At 49.0% G+C, this 15,237-nt stretch overlaps 1 protein-coding gene across 4 annotated transcripts in view; it reads right to left on the bottom strand.

Annotated features, from left to right (window-relative positions):
• The window catches only part of LOC119977907 (coiled-coil domain-containing protein 81-like), a 233,297-nt gene that overhangs the window by 116,142 nt on the left and 101,918 nt on the right, over positions 1 to 15,237 (bottom strand). The gene's annotated exons all lie outside the window — the stretch shown is intronic.

Below are 15,237 nucleotides of genomic sequence, written 5' to 3'. Positions count from 1 at the left end.
AAAGGGATTTATTGATGAAAGGCAAATGCAGTTAAATAACAGGCACAGAGACCCATAGGTGGTGAGGAATTGGGCAGGGTGGCACCCTGGCACTCCCTATGGTACCAATACATCTTGACACTGCCAGCCTGGCATCTAGGCACTGCCACCTAGGCACCCTGGCAGTGACACCCTCGCACTGCCAGGGTGCCTGGGTGACACTGCCAGGCTAGCAGGGGCAGGAGAGAGGAGGTAAAAGGACAAGCCTGTGGTTGAAGGGAAGGTGCTGGAGAAGGAGATGCTGAGGAAAGGACCAGGGTGTTGCAGAGGGGAGGGTCCCTTTGGAATGTTGACAGGAGAGGATAAGGGAATCTGTATTTAGAGGTAATATCATGCTGGCGGTGTTAGAAATAATGAAAAATGATTCTTTGAATGTGGAGACTGGTGGGGTGGAAAGTGAGGACAAGGAAAACCTTATTGTGGCTCTGGGAGGTAAGGGAAGGGGTGGGAGCACAAGTGGGGGAAATAGATCAGAGATGGTTGAGGGTCGTGACAATCACAGTAGCTCGGGGAAATCTGAGTTGAGGAAAAAGAAAAACATGTCAGAAGCACCACAGTGGAAGATACATTGTCAGAACAGATCCAACGGAGATGGCGAAACTGGGAGAATGTCGTCCTTGCAGGAAACAGGGCGTGAGGGTGTATAGATGATGGAGGTGTGAGATTCAGTGGGTCTATAGTGAATATTTTTTTAAATATAAATTTAGAGTACCCAATTATTTGTTTTTCCAATAAAGGGGCAATTTAGCATGGCCAATCCACCTAACCTGCACATCTTTGGGTTGTGGAGGTGAAACCCACACAGACACGGGGAGAATGTGCAAACTATACATGGACAGTGACCCAGGGCCGGGATTCGAACCCGGGTCCTCAGCGCTGCATTCCCAGTGCTAACCACTGCATCATGTGCCGCCCCTATAGTGAATATTAATAGTATTTTTATCCAGGCATGAGCAATTTTGTATCAAAGGAATCTCTTTCTCCAAAGCCCCCAATTTTGTGATTGATCTGGGTCTTTGATAAGCCAAAATTGATGTGGAAGGGTGGATTTCTAATCAATTGTTAAAATTTTTAAATTTCAAATTCAACTTTAAGCTGTTTCCAAAAATCTAAGATTGTGTTGTTGCATACTTCTTCACAAAGCGCTTTCCTGTGCTTGCCGGTATTTGCGGGCTCCTGCAATAATGCCGTTCGTGATTGGCTATAATCAAATCTTTTCAGCAATGGCTGCCTGGGAAGAGTGTTCCCCATTTAGTGCAATGTTCTTGTGGCTTGGAGGCATCGAATCCTGGCTTTTGCCAGGTTTTTAAAGCGATCTACTCAGTCATGATTAATTTTTAATTAACCATTATCTTTTCCTTTCTTCGAAGCAAGTTCAGCTGCCATGTGTTCCGGGAAACTGACTGATGTGCCATCAATTGGACGCGAGGCACGATGAAGGTCAAAACTTTAATCAGCTAGTTGTTAGCCTGGTGGTCGACTACAGAGAAAGGTCGACTGCCGGGAACTCTGGGTACTTATACCCCACCTTGGAGGCGGGGTCTACTTGCCTCTCGACCAATTGGTGAGCAGTCACATGGCTAGTCCCAGCCAATCGGACGAGAGGCACATGACCAGCCAGAGCCAATGGGAAACCCACGCTTTGCACCAATGGCAGTGCTCACATTCATACCACCACATTCACCTGTTGTGGAGAAAGAAGGCGGGGGGGTGTAAGTGGAAGAGAGGGAGGGGGGGTCCGAGGACTGGTGGTATGAGCAGCAAAAATCGATAAAGGTGGGCTGCCCACTGGCTCGTGGCAAAAAAATAATACTACTACTACTACTTAAGGTGCAACAGAATAACAACAAAGACCAAAAATGTCCCATGGTCGCATCAGATGGACACGATCAGCCTGTCGGGCGCCCATGGTGTTCTAGAGGACCGTCGCAGTGGAGCCGGTGACGTCGGGTCGATGGTCGTCCTTGCCTCCGGGAGTGGCGGTCGTAGATGTGTCTCCGTACCCCGGGCCGGTGGTGGAGACGCTGTAATCGGGGGAGAGGGGGCATGTGCGCTGGGTTGTGAGGGCGCGGGGGGCGCTGGGGGGAATTGGGGTTGGGGGGGAGGTGTTGATGTAGGGGGAAAAGGCCGCACGCCTGCGGGTGCCAGGTCCCGAAGTGAGACCGTATCCTGCCGACCGTTGGGATACTCCACGTACGCATACTGCGGGTTGGCGTGGAGTAACTGGACCCGCTCAACCAACGGGTTGGACTTGTGCACCCGCACATGCTTCCGGAGCAAGATGGGCCCGGGGGTGGCCAGCCAGGTCGGGAGAGGGGATCCTGAGGACGACTTCCTGGGGAAAACAAGAAGACGTTCATGAGGTGTTTGATTAGTGGTAGTACAGAGGAGAGACCGGGTTGAATGCAGGGCGTCGGGGATGACTTCTTGCCAACGGGGGATAGGGAGATCTCTGGACCGTAGGGCCAGCAGGATGGTCTTCCAAATGGTGCCATTCTCCCGCTCGACCCGACCGTTACCCCGGGGGTTATAACTGATCGTCCTTGCAGAGGCTATGCCCCTGATGAGCAGAAATTAACGCAGTTCGTCACTCATAAAGGAGGACCCCCGGTCGCTGTAGATGTACGCGGGGTAACCGAACAGGGAGAAGATGGATAGGAGGGCCCTTATGACGGTTGTTGTGGTCATGTCGGGACAGGGAATGGCGAAAGGGAAGCGGGAGTATTCGTCGATAACACTCAAGAAATATGTGTTACGGTTGTTGGAGGGGAGGGGACCCTTGAAGTCTATACTGAGACGTTCAAAGGGGCGGGATGCCTTGATCAGATGCGCTCGTTCGGGGCGGTAGAAGTGCGGTTTGCACTTGGCGCAGACGTGGCAGTCCCTGGTGAAGGTCCTGACTTCCTCAACGGAGTAGGGCAGGTTGCGGGTCGTAATAAAATGGTAAAAACGGGTGACCCCTGTGTTGTTACTCGTGTCTTAATAAAGCTCGTAGTCTCAAATGTGGAGAAGATGCTTTATTGTGAGTTCGTTCTCTCTTCAGAGCTGTTTCCTACGGTTACCTTCAGTGTTCCTAGCTGGCATGTGTGTGTGTGTGTCCTGCTCCAAGTTCTGCCCTCTGTGAAGTGTGTCCTCACTTCCTGTCCCCATCTATTTATATGGCTCTCCCGTGCCCCCTCTAGTGTTTGCTCAGTTGTATTGCATCTAGTTAACTTGTGATCACCACATCCCCCTTTTTCTCTTTACATATTTTCTGTACATCGTTAAAGAAAATTGTACATCCTGTCCCGGTGTATTTATAGCTCTCCCTCTGGTGTTTGCTCAGTTGTTTTGTATCTAGTAAATCTACGATCACCACATCCCCCTTTTTCTCTTTACATATTTGCTGTACATCGTTAAAGAAAATTATAGAAAACAGTTACTTATGATATGCGTATCTATACAGGTGATGGTGCTATTGCATATTGTACAAAGCCAATGTAGTTATATGTCCAATCTTAATTAAAACATTTATGAGTCCAAACTTGATGAATTTGTTCAGAGCTTTTTTTTCTTTTTTTTTTTGTTGTTGATGACGTGGTGATATTGATATTGCAAGTCCGCTGTGAATGTTGTTGGTGTTCCTTGTTATTTTAAGTACCCAATGCATCATCCCGAGGTGTTTGCATGGTCACCTCACTGATGTTGACTGGCATGGACTTTTTTCTGTGCTTGTGGTGTTGATTTATTGTCTCATCCGCCTTGGATGCTGGTGTGCTTGCTCGTTCTGGAGCAGACGTGAGTTTGTGCGATTCGTTGTCATCCCATGACATGTTTGTAGTCTTGTCATCGTTTTGCAGTGTGCTGTGGCATTGTCCTTCATGTGCCGAGTAGTACCATTGTGTACAAGTCGTTGTTGCATTGCTGTTGTTTCTGTCGTTCCTGTTTTTGTTGTTTTCGTTGCCGTACTTGTTGCTGTTTTTGTCGTTTCTGTCTTTGGTGTTGGCACTGTCGTTGTTCCTGACTTTGTTGTTTTCGTTGCCGTTCGTGTTGCTGTTTTTGTCGTTTCTGTCTTTGGTGTTGTCGCTATCTTTGTTCCTGACTTTGTTGTTTTCGTTGCCGTTCTTGTTGTCTCTGTTTCTGTCGTTGTCGCTATCTTTGTGCCTGACTTTGTTGTTTGTCTTGTCGCGCTTCATGTTGCTTTTGTTCTTTCTGTTGTCGTTCTCGTTTCTGCTGTGCTTCTTGCTATTGTTGTTGGTCTTGTCGCGCTTCATGTTGCTTTTGTTCTTGCTGTTGTTTGTCCCGTTTCTGCTGTGCTTCTTTTGACTTTTGTTTTTCTTGTTATACTCTATTCGTGTCCCGAGTGGATAATTTGAGTCATTGAGCATTTCGTCTCGAGAGTGGTGCGAATGATCTGATGTTGCATCGGTGCAGGTGACATCAATCATTTGTGGAGAATTGGATTCCTCATCTTTGCTTTTTTTGTGCTCCTCTTCCGGAGTCAAATTCTTCTCGATTTCGTTTGACGCGGTGTCTCTGGATTCTTGGCGCTCCTCTTCTGGAGTCAAAACCTCCATGATTACAATTGACGTGGTGTCTGTGGACTTCTGGCACTCCTCTTCTGGAGTCCAAATCTGCATGATTTCAGTTGACGTGGTGTCTCCGGACTCTTGGTGCTCCGCTTCTGGAGTTGAAATCTTCATGATTTCCGTTGATGTTGTCTCACTGGACTCCAGGTGCTCCTCTTCTGGAGTCAAAATCTGCATGGTTTCTTTTGGCTTGGTCTCTCTGGACTCCAGGTGCTCCTCTTCTGGAGTCAGAATCTGCATGGTTTCTTTTGGCTTGGTCTCTCTGGACTCCAGGTGCTCCTCTTCTGGAGTCAGAATCTGCATGGTTTCTTTCGGCGTTGTCTCTCTGGACTCTAGGTGCTCCTCTTCTGGAGTCAAAATCTGCATGTTTTCTTTCGGCATCGTCTCTCTGGACTGTTGGGTGGCCCGACTCTGTGCTTCTGTACAGACAAGCTGAGAACTGTCAGTCTCGCTGTGATCCTGTACGTCGAGTGCGATCACCTTGTTACTGTTTTCGCTCTGTGCTTCGGTACAGACAAGCTGAGAACTGTCAGTCTCACTGTGATCCTGTACGTCGAGTGTGATCACCTTGTCACTGTCTTCGCATGCAGTGGGTAGAGGTGCATTGTCTTCTTCTTGTTCCTGTGAGCTTGGTAGACTTTCATAGTCTGCTTGCGGTTGCTCAGATACAGCGGGTTTACCTGCATGGTCTTGTTCATGCATGGTGTTCGCCAGGGAGTGTTTGCTTGCATCCCTATTGGAGTCTTTCATTACTCGCACTGTGAAGCCTGTCATCGCTCGCTCTGTGGAGTCTTCCTGTGCTCTCTGTGTGGCGTCGTCTTCGTCTAGGGTATTGCTGTCATCCAATGTATCGACGAGCTGCCATGGCATCATGGTGTTGGATTCATCTACCATGAGTAGAATCGTGTTGAGCTTTGCAACGGTGTCGCTGATGCTGTGATCAGCATGTCCAAATAACTCCTCCATGTCTGAGTAGTATTCTTTGATACCCATTTCATCTTCGTTGGCTTCTTCTACCACGAGTTGATTCGTGTTGAACTTTGCGACCGTGTCGCTGATGCTGTGATAAGCATATCCGACTGACTCAGCTGTGTCTGAGTAGTATTCTTTGAAAACCAAATCATCCTGGTTGGATTCTTCTACCACAAGTTGATTCGTGTTGAACTTTGCGACCGTGTCGCTGATGCTGTGATAAGCATATCCGACTGTCTCAGCCATGTCTGAGAGGTAATCTTCGAAAAACAAATCATCTTTTGTTGTTTCGGAATTCTTTTTGTTCTCTTCACTTTGGGTGGTGCAGACTGCTTTTTTCAGGGTGTTGTGCAAGTTGTTTTTAACTGTTGGTTTAAGTTCAGGCGTTTTTCTGTGTTCTGAGGCAAGAAAATTTGTGTTTACCACTTTAAGTGTCTTATTTTCAATTTTCGGGCATTTCCCTTTTAAGTGGGCGTGGTCGGGATGCTCAGACATCATGACGTCATGCGTAGGAATGAATTGCGCATGCGCAAATCGGCTTTCCTTCCCTGTGCGGTTCTGTGTCCATTGCGCATGCGCGGCTTGCGCATGCGCATGACGATCCGCGACCAAGACTTTTTTTGACTGCGCATGCGCGGATTGCGCATGCGCATCACGATCGGCACCGCGATCTTTTTTAAACTGCGCATGCGCGGCTTCCGGTTCCGGCGCATGCGCAGACGCCATTTGTAGTTCTTTGCTTACCGGAGACTGCAAAATGTGCTCCAACGCCATTTTTTGGCGTTTTTCGCGGATTTCAGGGATTTTTCTTTCCCACCAGGACTGGATCTCCAAAATTCGTAAGTAATCTTCTCTTCCCGATTTGGACAGGGTTTCAGCGTTTTGGCTTTGTGAGAAATTCTTGTTATTTCTTCTTTTTGATCTGTACTTTTCATTCGCGATTTCTTGTTCTTTTCGTGATTTTTTAAGTTTTGCATCACTCAGTCTCTCTGCAGTTTGGACTCTGAGCATGCCTTGCTGTTCAAATTCCTTACAGTACTCTTCAAATTTGTTTAGTATCGTTTGTAAGCTGTTTCTGTCTTCACCTTTTGAGTATTTAAATCCATTATAAACTTTCGTAGCTTCATGTCCTTCGATGAGAATTGCTATTTTAATTTCGTCTGAGGCTGCTTCTGCATCATATGCTATGATACCGATATCGAACCATTGTTTAAACGTTTCCAAGACACTTTTTACATTTCCAGTCGTGTCCAGCTGAAGTGGGAATCCAAGGCACATCCTCCCATCAGCGATGTCTTCCCAAGTCGAATGTCCAGTAGGAGATTTCCATGCCATTTTGAGCTTTCTGTATCTGCCACTGAGTTGTCCTGTAGTAAGCGTCTGAAGCCACTCCTGGGTACCATGTGTTGTTACTCATGTCTTAATAAAGCTCGTAGTCTCAAATGTGGAGAAGATGCTTTATTGTGAGTTCGTTCTCTCTTCAGAGCTGTTTCCTACGGTTACCTTCAGTGTTCCTAGCTGGCATGTGTGTGTGTGTGTCCTGCTCCAAGTTCTGCCCTCTATGAAGTGTGTCCTCACTTCCTGTCCCCGTCTATTTATATGGCTCTCCCGTGCCCCCTCTAGTGTTTGCTCAGTTGTATTGCATCTAGTTAACTTGTGATCACCACAACCCCTGGATGGCAAAGGTCCGTGTGGAGGGAGCGGAGGCGGTCGATCTGCACGCTGGCGCAGGTACCGCGGGATAGGGCATCGGGAGGCTCGTTGAGCTTCCCAGGACGATACAAGATATCATAGTTGTACGTGGACAACTCGATCCGCCACCGCAATACCTTGTCGTTCTTGATCTTGCCCCTCTGTACATTGTCGAACATGAAAGCAACTGACCGTTGGTCTGTGAGGAGGGTAAACCTCCTGCCGGCCAGATAGTGCCTCCAATATCGCACAGCTTCGACTATGGCCTGTGCCTCCTTTTCCACCGAGGAATGGCGGATTTCGGAAGCGTGGAGGGTTCGTGAAAAGAAGGCCACGGGTCTGCCCGCTTGGTTCAGGGTGGCCGCCAGAGCTACGTCAGACGCGTCGCTCTCGACCTGGAATGGGAGGGACTCGTCGATAGTATGCATCGTGGCCTTTGCGATATCCGTTTGATGCGGCTAAAGGCCTGGCGGGCCTCCATTGACAGGGGAAAGGAGGTGGACTGGATGAGGGGGCGGGCTTTGTCGGCGTAGTTGGGGACCCACTGGGCATAATATGAGAAGAAGCCCAGGCAGCGTTTGAGGGATTTGAGGGAGTTGGGGAGGGGGAGTTCCATCAGGGGGCACATGCGTTCGGGATCGGGGCCTATCACTCCGTTACGCACTACGTAGCCAAGGATGGCTAGACGGTCGGTGCTAAACACGCACTTATAGAACATAGAACGATACAGCGCAGTACAGGCCCTTCGGCCCACGATGTTGCACCGACATGGGAAGTCAAAAACTAAAGGCCATCTAACCTACACTATGCCATTATCATCCATATGCTTATCCAATAAACTTTTAAATGCCCTCAATGTTGGCGAGTGCACTACTGTTGCAGGTAGGGCATTCCACGGCCTCACCACTCTTTGCGTAAAAAACCTACCTCTGACCTCTGTCCTATATCTATTACCCCTCAATTTAAGGCTATGTCCCCTCGTGCTAGCCACCTCCATCCGCGGGAGAAGGCTCTCACTGTCCACCCTATCTAATCCTCTGATCATTTTGTATGCCTCTATTAAGTCACCTCTTAACCTTCTTCTCTCTAACGAAAACAACCTCAAGTCCATCAGCCTTTCCTCATAAGATTTTCCCTCCATACCAGGCAACTTCCTGGTAAATCTCCTCTGCACCCGTTCCAAAGCTTCCACGTCCTTCCTATAATGAGGCGACCAGAACTGTACGCAATACTCCAAATGCGGCCGTACCAGAGTTTTGTACAGTTGCAACATGACCTCATGGCTCCGGAACTCAATCCCTCTACCAATAAAGGCCAACACACCATAGGCCTTCTTCACAACCCTATCAACCTGGGTGGCAACTTTCAGGGATCTATGTACATGGACACCGAGATCCCTCTGCTCATCCACACTACCAAGAATTTTACCATTAGCCAAATAGTCCGCATTCCTGTTATTCTTTCCAAAGTGAATCACCTCACACTTCTCTACATTAAACTCCATTTGCCACCTCTCAGCCCAGCTCTGCAGCTTATCTATGTCCCTCTGTAACCTGCAACATCCTTCCACACTGTCTACAACTCCACCGACTTTAGTGTCGTCTGCAAATTTACTCACCCAACCTTCTGTGCCCTCCTCTAGGTCATTTATAAAAATGACAAACAGCAACGGCCCCAGAACAGATCCTTGTGGTACGCCACTCGTAACTGAACTCCATTCTGAACATTTCCCATCAACCACCACCCTCTGTCTTCTTTCAACTAGCCAATTTCTGATCCACATCTCTAAATCACCCTCAATCCCCAGCCTCCGTATTTTCTGCAATAGCCGACCGTGGGGAACCTTATCAAACGCTTTACTGAAATCCATATACACCACATCAACTGCTCTACCCTCGTCTACCTGTTCAGTCACCTTCTCAAAGAACTCGATAAGGTTTGTGAGGCATGACCTACCCTTCACAAAACCATGCTGACTATCCCTAATCATATTATTCCTATCTAGATGATTATAAATCGTATCTCTTATAATCCTCTCCAAGACTTTACCCACAACAGACGTGAGGCTCACCGGCCTATAGTTACCGGGGTTATCTCTACTCCCCTTCTTAAACAAAGGGACCACATTTGCTATCCTCCAGTCCTCTGGCACTATTCCTGTAGCCAATGATGACATAAAAATCAAAGCCAAAGGCTCAGCAATCTCTTCCCTGGCTTCCCAGAGAATCCTAGGATAAATCCCATCAGGCCCCAGGGACTTATCTATTTTCACCTTGTCCAGAATTGCCAACACTTCTTCCCTACGCACCTCAATGCCATCTATTCTAATAGCCTGGGTCTCAGCATTCTCCTCCACAACATTATCTTTTTCCTGAGTGAATACTGACGAAAAGTATTCATTTAGTATCTCGCTTATCTCCTCAGCCTCCACACACAACTTCCCACCACTGTCCTTGACTGGCCCTACTCTTGCCCTAGTCATTCTTTTATTCCTGACATACCTATAGAAAGCTTTTGGGTTTTCCTTGATCCTACCTGCCAAAGACTTCTCATGTCCCCTCCTTGCTCGTCTTAGCTCTCTTTAGATCCTTCCTCGCTTCCTTGTAACTATCAAGCACCCCAACTGAAACTTCACACCTCATCTTCACATAGGCCTCCTTCTTCCTCTTAACAAGAGATTCCACTTCTTTGGTAAACCACGGTTCAGCTCGCTCTACCCCTTCCTCCCTGCCTGACTGGTACGTACTTATCAAGAACACGCAATAGCTGTTCCTTGAACAAGCTCCACATATCCAGTGTGCCCAACCCTTGCAGCCTACTTCTCCAACCTACACATCCTAAGTCATGTCTAATGGCATCATAATTGCCCTTCCCCCAGCTATAACTCTTGCCCTGCGGGGTATACTTATCCCTTTCCATCACTAACTTAAAGGTCACAGAATTGTGGTCACTGTCTCCAAAGTGCTCACCGAACTCCAGATCTAACACCTGGCCTGGTTCATTACCCAAAACCAAATCCAATGTGGCCTCGCCTCTTGTTGGCCTGTCAACATATTGTGTCAGGAAACCCTCCTGCACACATTGTACAAAGAACGACCCATCTAATGTACTCAAACTATACTATACGGGTATAGGGTGGATACGTGGGTTTGAGTAGGGTGATCTGCTCGGCACAACATCGAGGGCTGAAGTGCCTGTTCTGTGCTGTACTGTTCTATGGTCTATGTTCTATGTTCTAACTATTAGGTGGCCTATAGAAAACTCCCAACAGGATGACCTCTCCTTTCCTGTTTCTAACCTCAGCCAATACTACCTCGGAAGAAGAGTCCCCGTCTAGCATCCTTTCCGCCACCGTAATACTGTCCTTGACTAGCAGCGCCACACCTCCCCCTCTTTTGCCCCCTTCTCTGAGCTTACTAAAACACCTAAACCCCGGAACCTGCAACAACCATTCCTGTCCCTGCTCTATCCATGTCTCTGAAATGGCCACAACATCGAAGTCCCAGGTACCAACCCATGCTGCCAGTTCCCCTACCTTATTTCGTATACTCCTGGCATTGAAGTAGACACACTTCAAACCACCTACCTGAACACTGGCACCCTCCTGCGAAGTCAAATCTGTGCTCCTGACCTCTATACTCTCAATCTCCCGTACCCCAAAACTACAATCCAGGTTCCCATGCCCCTGCTGAATTAGTTTAACCCCCCCCAAATGCACTAACAAATCTCCCCCCCAGGATATTGGTGCACCTCAGGTTCAGATGTAGACCATCCTGTCTATAGAGGTCCCACCTTCCCCAGAAAGAGCCCCAGTTATCCAGAAATCTGAATCCCTCCCGCCTGCACCATCCCTGTAGCCATGTGTTTAATTGCTCTCTCCCCCTATTCCTCGTCTCACTATCACGTGGCACGGGCAACAACCCAGAGATAACAACTCTGTTTGTTCTCGCTCTGAGCTTCCATCCTAGCTCCCTAAAAGCCTGCCTGACATCCTTGTCCCCTTTCCTACCTATGTCGTTAGTGCCAATGTGGACTACGACTTGGGGCTGCTCCTCCTCCCCCTTAAGGACCCGGAAAACACGATCCAAGACATCACGTACCCTTGCACCCTTATCCTTATTGTAAGTTAAATTAAGGAGTTTTGCAGTTCGGAGGAATTTTTGGAGGTTGATGTCGTGGTCCTGCTGGTCATGGCCGCAGATGGTGACGTTATCGAGATACAGGAAGGTGGCCCATAAACCGTACTTGTCGACCATTCGGTCCATCTCCTGTTGGAAGACCGAGACTCCATCTGTGACACCGAATGGAACCCTGAGGAAGTGGTAGAGGCACCCATCTGCCTCAAACGCGGTGTACTTTCGGTCACTCATGCAGATGAGGAGCTGGTGGTAGGCGGACTTAAGGTCCACCGTGGAAAAGACTTTGTATTTCGTGATCCTGTTAACCAGGTCGGAAATACGGGGGAGAGGATACGCGTCCAGCTGCGTAAACCTGTTGATGGTCTGACTGTAATCGATGACCATCTGGTTTTTCACCCCAGTCCGAACTACCAGCACTTGGGCTCGCCAGGGACTGTTGCTGGCCTCGATAACTTCTTCCTTAAGGAGCCTCTGGACCTCGGACCTGATGAAGGTCCGGTCCTGGGCACTGTATCGTCTGCTCCTAGTGGCGACAGGTTTACAATCTGGGGTGAGATTAGCAAACAAGGAAGGGGGGTCCACTTTGAGGGACGCGAGGCTGCAAACAGTAAGAGGGGGAATAGGGCCGCCAAATTGAAAGGTCAAGCTCTGCAGGTTGCACTGGAAATCCAGGCCCAAGAGTGCCGGTGCGCATAGACGGGGGAGGATGAGGAGTTTGAAGTTTTTGAAAACCCTCCCCTGGACCGTGAGGTCCGCTATGCAGCACCTGGTGATTTGCACGGAGTGCGAACCCGAGGCCAATTCAATCTTATGCTTAACTGGATGGATGAGGAGTGCGCAGCGTCTTACCGTGTCGGGGTGGATGAACTTTCCGTGCTCCCGGAGTCCAGCAGGTATCTTGTTTTGTGTCCGTTGAGCTGGATCGTCGTCGTAGTCTTGGCGATCGTGCGTGGTCGCGACTGGTTGAGTGTGATGGAAGCAAGTCGTGGTGAGAGTTCCAGATCCTCCTCGGTGGCAGAGTAATCACTGGCAGGGCCTTCCGTGTTTGCCCAAGATGGCGGCGCCCAGGACCCGTATGTGGAGTCGGGGTCCCAAGATGGCTGCGCCCAGGACCCGCACGTGGAGCCGGGGCCCCAAGATGGCGGCGCCCATGGCCCGCACATGGCGTCCGGGGCCCACGATGGTGGCGTGGGAACCTCGTGGCGGCTGGGGGCAGTGTCAGCGGCGTCTGCGGGCTGGTCGGGGCAGCTGGGAGCGAGGGTCGGGAGGACCATGGGGCCGTTGCAGGGGCCGGGAGGCGGGCCGGAGCGGTTGGTGCGCGGCGCTGGGCCCTAGGGGTGCCCGGGGGCACGATCCACGGTCGCTGCACGGAACAGCAGCGACCAACTTGGTCTGGTAGATCACCGCGTAGTGGCCCTTCTTCCCGCAGCTCTTACACAGAGTGGAGCGGGCCGGGCAGCGCGGGCAGGGGTGCTTGGAGAGGCCACAAAAATAGCAACGGGGCCCCGCTAGTTTATCGGAGTGACCCGCAGCGCAGGCTTGAGGGGGTCGGGGTCCACGGAGGATGGGGGTGGCCGGTGCCATGAAGTCCAGGGGGTTGCCGCGCGGGCGTTCAGGTCAGCAACCTCCAGGGAGGTTGCAAGGGTCTGTGCCTCAGCTAGGCTGAGGGCGTTCTTCTCTAGCAATCGTTGGCGTATTGAAGGGGACTGCATGCCAGCAACGTAAGCGTCTCTAATTAAAAGTTCCATGTGCTCAGTCGCCGAAACTTGGAGACATGGGCACGTTCTCCCTAGAGCTGTAAGGGCCTGGTAAAACTCATCGATAGACTCACCAGGGAACTGTTGTCTAGTCGTCAGGAGATGCTGTGCGTATACTTCGTTGACCGGCCGGAGAAAGTGTCCTTTGAGAATCTCCATGGCCGCACGGTAGCATTGTGGATAGCACAATGGCTTCACAGCTCCAGGGTCCCAGGTTCAATTCCGGCTTGGGCCACTGTCTGTGCGGAGTCTGCACATCCTCCCCGTGTGTGCGTGGGTTTCCTCCGGGTGCTCCGGTTTCCTCCCACAGTCCAAAGATGTGCAGGTTAGGTGGATTGGCAATGATAAATTGCCCTTAGTGTCCAAAATTGCCATTAGTGTTGGGTGGGGTTACTGGGTTATGGGGATAGGGTGGAGGTGTTAACCTTGGGTAGGGTGCTCTTTCCAAGAGCCGGTGCAGACTCGATGGGCTGAATGGCCTCCTTCTGCACTGTAAATTCTATAAATTCAATCTATAATCACTTTCGTCCTCAATCATTGAGTATACCGCCGTGCACACGCATGAGTGGAGGATGTGGAGTTTCTGCTCCTTGGTGGGCTTTCCGGCTGCAGTCGTCAGGTACCTATTAAAACACGCCTGCCAGTGTTTAAAGATTGCAGACGCATTTGAAGCATGCAGGCTGGTGTGGAGGCAGTCAGGCTTGATGCGTAGCTCCATTCCAAAATTCTAGCTGATTAAATTGATGTACCATCAATTGGACTTGAGACACGATGAAGATCCAAACTGTGGCTTTAATCAGCTAGTTGTTAGTCCGGTGGTCGACTACAGAGAAAGGCCAACCGCCGGGAACTCTGGGTACTTATACCCCGCCTCAGAGGCGGGGTCTACTTGCCCCTCGACCAATTGGTGAGCAGTCACATGACTAGTCCCAGCCAATCGGACGAGAGGCACATGACCAGCCAGAGCCAATGGGATACCCATGCTCTGCACCAATGGCAGTGCTCACATTCATACCACCACACTGACTTAACAATCATGTTTCTAAGACTGTGATTTTAACAATTTCTGACCACTGCAGTATTTAACTCTCTCCAGGACTGGTGTTGTCCAGGAATTTTTTATTTTGCTCACTGCTGCTAGACCTGCTGACTGCACACTCTGGGTATTGAAGCTGTATTTCCACAGAATGGAGTCTTCTGCTTTGGTGAGGAATTTAATTTCTGTCTTCAGCTTCAAAGCCTTGCTTTTGAGTTTTTCTTTGTCTAATTTCTTCTATACTTTCACTTCTTTAACTTTTCTTCAGGTAAGAATGCTTCTTTGATTTTTCCTTCAATTTTCCAGGATTCTAATTTTCTTCTGCATTCTCTGAGAGGTTTTGAGTTGTTCAATATTCTGCCATCATGTTGTAAGGTGTTGTTCGTAGTTCAAAGTTCATGATCTTAAGTAGTTCAACAGTAAGTACTTATCAACTACTGAAACTATACACATATTTTCACAGTAACTTCATTGCAGTGTTAATGTAAGCCTACTTGTGATACTAATAAAGATAAAGATTATTAAATACAGTAAAAATCCAAGTTAGGAGCTCTCTCCATTGTTGCTTCTACACATAGCTCTATCCAACAATACACGGGCCCCTAGGTGCCAGTCATGTGTTCTCTTATATGACTGTGTGGATGATACTGTACTTGGCCCCATGTTAACCTTTTATGTGCCAGATTCTACTGCAGAAGAGACATCTGAAAGAGATGAATAAAATTATGTAGCTTGTATCTTAGATAAGATAGGCAAAGAACGGCCATCCTATTAGCTAAACATACAAGAATTATTCATCACAGATTTAAGATTTTGTGCAAGAGATAAAGGGTGGATGTGAGGAAGAACGTTCTGACACAGTACTTTGTAATGAACAGGAACTCATTGCATGGAATGTGGTTAAAGTGGAGATGATCAATAATTTCAAAAGGCAATTGCATTGGCACTGAGGAAAATAAACTTGTATGGCTATGGGGTTACAGCGGGGACATTAGACTGGCTGGATTGCTCTACAGTGAGCTGACATGCACTCA

The sequence above is a fragment of the Scyliorhinus canicula genome, chromosome 14 (genome assembly GCF_902713615.1).
Source record: "Scyliorhinus canicula chromosome 14, sScyCan1.1, whole genome shotgun sequence".
Lineage (NCBI taxonomy): Eukaryota > Metazoa > Chordata > Chondrichthyes > Carcharhiniformes > Scyliorhinidae > Scyliorhinus > Scyliorhinus canicula.
The sequence above is the reverse complement of the archived record's forward strand: the minus strand, read 5'-3'. Positions and strand labels throughout refer to the sequence as shown.